At 41.4% G+C, this 5,316-nt stretch overlaps 1 pseudogene; it reads right to left on the bottom strand.

Annotated features, from left to right (window-relative positions):
* Positions 1–3,522: 3,522 nt before the first annotated feature.
* Positions 3,523–4,346, bottom strand: LOC105534941 (annotated as a pseudogene).
* Between the last annotated feature and the right edge of the window lie 970 nt (positions 4,347–5,316).

Below are 5,316 nucleotides of genomic sequence, written 5' to 3'. Positions count from 1 at the left end.
AATTTTATCAGTCTTTTTTTTTTTTTTTTTTTATTTTTTTTTTTGATGCAGAGTCTTGCTTTGTCCCCAGGCTGGAGTGCAGTGGTGCAATCTCAGCTCACTGCAACCTCTACCTTCCGGCTTCAAGCAATTCTGCTGTCTCAGCCTCCCGAGTAGCTGGGACTACAGGAGCATGCCACCACGCTCAGCTAATTTTTGTATTTTTAGTAGAGATGGGATTTCACCATGTTGGCCAAGATGGTCTTGATCTCTTGACCTTGTGATCTGCCCGTCTCAGCCTCCAAAAAGTGCTGGGATTACAGGCATGAGCCACTGCACCCAGCCATCAAAAGCCTTTTCTGCAGCTAGCCAATTTTAACAAAGGATTTAAAAGTGCTTAGCAATACTCTATATTAAAACTTCCAACTCAATAAACAGCATATCTTACTTATTTGATTTATTAATTAGGGACCAATACTCTACAACTACCTAACAGAGCTAAGCAATAGAATTTTAGACATCTCTCAATAACATTTCCCAGGCTTATAATTTCATTTTTAATTTCATAAAAATACACTAAGCATTGATAATTTTGTCAGAATAAGTCTTTCCATGGGAACTGACAATCTTTCAGCACAGTGTGATATCAGAAAACTTGCCTGGCTTCTTTCTACCTGCTTTTTTCTGCTCTTAAATAAGGATAATAAAAATATCTGTTCCAACCCTTTATTTGTTATGAAAATCAAAAGAGAAAGCATTCTGTAAGGTGTAATTATTACTCCCTCTTAAATGAAAAAGCTGAACTAGCAGGTATTAAATTGTTGAACACCTCTTAAGAAAAGCAAAAACCTGGGATGAGTGCTGGCAAGTGGGGAGATAGTACTGCAATGCGGAGGCAGACCCAAAGGTTCTACTCCCAAGCAAATAAACAAAAAATGTTGTAGGTCATGAGATTTGCAAAACATTTTATGAATTCTTTTTTTGTTTTGTTTAGCTTAGAGATAAGGTTTCAGTATGCTGCCCAGGCTGGTCTTGAACTCCTGAGCTCAAGCAATCCTTCCCCTTGTCCTCCCAAAGTGCTGGGATTACAGGCATGAGCCACAATGCCCAGACTTTGTTTTGTTTTTGAGATGGGGTCTTGCTATGTTGTCCAGGCTGGTCTCTAACTCCTGGCCTCAGGTGATCCCTCCTCCTCAACCTCCCAAGTAGCTGGGATTATAGGTCACCACACTCAGTTTCTAATTCTTTTACACTGAACATTAGTAGCTATTTAAATCTAAAGGATGGTAATCTGGAATAATCGTCCTGGATAGTCAAGGAAGAATTTGTTTCTTTGCTGTTACATTAAGTATCCGATTCAGGACTCACCCCTGCCCCGACCCCCGTGACTCCGCCTCCAGCCATCCAAAAATGGAAAAGGTTGACTTCAAAATTATTTTCCCGGCCGGACGCAGTGGCTCACGCCTGTAATCCTTGAACTTTGGGAGGCCAAGGTGGATGGATCACCTGAGGTCAGGAGTTCAAGACCAGCCTGGCCAACATGAGGAAACCCCATCTCTACTAAAAAATACAAAAAAAAAAAAAATTAGCTGGACTTGGTGGCAAGTGCCTGTACTCCCAGCTACTTGGGAGGCTGAGACAGAAGAATCACTTGAACCCGGGGGGCAGAGGTTGTAGTGAGCCAAGCACGCCACTGCACTCCAGCAACAAGTGTGAAACTCCATCTCAAAAATAAATAAATAAATAATAATTTTCCTAAAAGCTTTTTAAGTAGTAGGTCACAAAAAAATATCATGTTGACCTGGTTATTTTAAAAATACTACAAATAATATTTGGGCAAAAGTAACACTTTCTCCAACACCATCCTAAGCAAACTGTAGTAAGAACACCATGCCAGGGAGGCATCCACACTTGTCATTAAAGAAATGCCAAAAGGACAAATAGAACCATGAAATGACCTAGTTTAAAGCTGCCAGCTAAAAAGGTGAACTATATCAAATCACCTGTCCGTTGTGTGAAGGTATGACATGACTCCATCATGTCCTCTCTGCAGCCCTACTCTACCTTACTGTGTCTTTTAAAAATCATTTTTATAAAAAGAAAAGCTCGGCCGGGTGTGATGGCTCACAACTATAATCCCAACACTTTGGGAGGCCAAGGTGGGTGGATCACGAGGTCAGGAGATTGAGACCATCCTGGCTAACACAGTGAAACCCCGTCTCTACTAAAAATACAAAAACAAAAATTAGCCAGGTGTGGTGGCGGGCGCCTGTAGTCCCAAAGCTACTTGGGAGGCTGAGGCAGAAGAATGGCATGAACCTGGGAGGCAAAGCTTGCAGTGAGCCGAGATCATGCCACTGCACTCCAGCCTGGGCGACACAGCGAGACTCCATCTCAAAAAAAGAAAAGAAAAGCTCTGACAAACTTACACATTAAAGACACAGCCGAGGCTGGACCAGTGGCTCACGCCTGTAATCCTAGTACTTCGGGAGGCCGAAGCTGGTGCACTGCATAAGCTCAGGATTTTGAGACCAGCCTGGGCAACATGGTGAAATCCCGTCTCTACTAAAACACGAAAAAAAATTAGCCGGGTGTGGTGGCACGTGCCTGTAATCCCAGCTACTCGGAAGGCTGAGACAGGAGAATTACTTGAACCCAGGAGGAGGAGGTTGCAATGAGCTGAGATCACAACACTGCACTCCAACCTGTGCTGGACAGAGCGAGATTCCAGCTCAAAAACAAATAAATACATAAATAATTCTGAATAAAATTAATAACTTAAAAGGCAAAAGTACAAACACAGTTCTCAATTTCCTCACATGTTCAATAAAGAAACTGGTCTAGAAAATCTCTTAGTTTCCTATGACTTCTAAAATTGAGTTTGAGTATTCTATTTGTTGGTGGTTGCTATTCTAATAAGTTACAACAAACATATATCCCAAACATTCATAGTCTCCTTAAGTGATTAATTTACTTCCCAACATATACCTTAATTAATTTTGAAACAACCTACTTTACAATATACTCTAAGTGCCTGTGTCCTCTGTCTTTTCAACCTTTCCCTTTTATGGTCTGTAAACATCCTCAACATCTTTTGATAACGAACATTAAAACCTCTCCTTCAACCCTACATTTCCCTCTAATTACTGGCCTTTCACCTTCCTTTCACAGCCACATTCTTCTAAAAGAAAAACATTACTGACCCATCTTCTTACTTTCAATCTACTAAAACTGCTCTACCTAAGGTCATCAATGACTTTCTAATTGCCAATCCTAATAGACACCTTTTTTAAATTATTATTTATTCACATTTATTTAAAACTAAATTTTTTTTATAGTTATATGTCAAAAAATAGTGACTAGGTTTTATGGCTTACTTAAAATATAAATGAGGAAAACAGAAATGTGCCACACCAATAGCTGGTTTCAATTTTTTTTAGAGGAAATACTCTAATTTAAAAAAAGAGTTCCAAAATATTTAACAGAATTTCCAGCAATGATTATTTCCAAAATGTAAAGATTTGAAACATAATTTGTACAAAACTAAAAACCAGAAGAATTCATTCTTACTTTTTCCTTGTTTAAAAAATACAGACAATTTATCACAAGAAAGTTTGACATGTGATAGCAGCTGCAGCCCCAGTGACCCTCAGAATCACTGTCCCTCTTCACGGGGACAGAGCATTGCACTGAGGACAGCAATACATCTTCGATTGGCTTCTTAGGGTTTTCCTCCAGGTCCGTCTTAATTGCTCCAGATTCAGACGGTTTTCACTAGAAGAGTTTTCACTGAACAGTTTCAGGTTCATGCTGCCAAACACCAGAGGACCAATAAACTGAGCCTTGATATCTCCATCCAGGTAAACAAATATCATGGGCAGATTTCTATCAGGATAACTGGGTATGCAGGTTGTTGAAATGGCTTTGATAAATTTGACATCAGGAAACTTCCTGGCAATTCCACTGAGGTGCTGATTTATCAGGGCACAGAGGGGAATTCCTCGTTGGTAAAGGTGCAAGATGACCCACAAGCCCTCACCGGCTTTGATAACTTCTTGAACAGAATCCTTCCCTGAGATCTCCAAAACTTCTCCAAATTTATTATTCAGTTTAGTTGCGTTCCACTCAGCCAGTCTCTGCCGTCTATACATTTCAATAGCATGCACATCCTCTGCATAAAACTCGTCTTCATGATCCTCCAGCTCTTCCAAAGTCGTACCTTCCCATGTTGTCACCACTGACTGCTGGACAATGCGCTGCTACTCTTCTGCCTCCTCTTCCAATTCTTTCAGACTTTCTTTGAGGGGTAAGATGCCCTTTTTGTGTAAGATGTCATTCCATTCAGTGTCTGCATTGGGGTCCTGCATCTTGTTTCCAATCGCTCAAGCCAGTTGTGCCCTCTAATAGACACTTTAAATCCTTATTTAGCCTATCCACAGGAACATTCCTTTTTAAAACTCTCCTCCTCTGCTCCTATAAAAACGTGATACTTTCTATTGATTTTCCTGTACTTTTCTTTCTGTCTCCTTTTGTGGACTTTATTCCACCGTGTCACTTAAATGTGACCTTTTTTTTTTTTTTTGAGACACAGTCTTGCTTTGTTGCATAAGTTGGAATGCAGTGGCACAATCTCAGCTCACTGCAACCTCCACCTCCTGGGTTCAAAAGATACTCCTCCCTCAGCCTCCCAAGTAGCTGGGACTATAGGCGTGCACCACCACGCCCAGCTAATTTTTGTATTTTTAGTAGAGACAGGTTTCACCATGTTAGCCAGGCTGGTCTCAAACTCCTGACCTCATGCAATCTGCCCACCTCAGCCTCCCAAAGTGCTGGGATTACAGGCATAAGTCACTATGCCCAGCCTTAAATGTGACTTTTATCCAGTCTCATGTTCTCTCTCATGACCTCTTCTCTCTTCACTCTACATGGTTTCACTGGATGATCTCATTCAACCTTGTGGCTTTAACTACTCCCTAACACCTAGCATATCTTCTGCACTCCATCTCCTCATCTAAGCCTGAATGATACACTCCATCATCCAAACCCAGACATTTAAGAACCACTCTACCCACCAATCAATCCTAACAATTCAAATCCTAAATATCTCTCGTGGCCAGGCACAGTGGCTCACATCTGTAATTGCAGCACTTTGGGAGGCCACAGAGGGAGGAGTGCTTGAGCTCAGGAGTTCAAGACCAGCCTGGGCAACAAAGGGAGACCCTGTCTCTACAAAAAAAAAAAAAAATTAGCCAGGCATGGTGGCACATGCCTGTGGTCCCAGGTACTCAGGAGGCTGAGGTAGGAAGATTGTTTGGGCCAGAAGGTTCAGGCTCCAAT

Source organism: Mandrillus leucophaeus, unplaced genomic scaffold (genome assembly GCF_000951045.1).
Source record: "Mandrillus leucophaeus isolate KB7577 unplaced genomic scaffold, Mleu.le_1.0 Scaffold14, whole genome shotgun sequence".
Taxonomy (NCBI): Eukaryota; Metazoa; Chordata; class Mammalia; order Primates; family Cercopithecidae; genus Mandrillus; species Mandrillus leucophaeus.
This window is presented reverse-complemented; position numbering and strand designations above follow the sequence as displayed.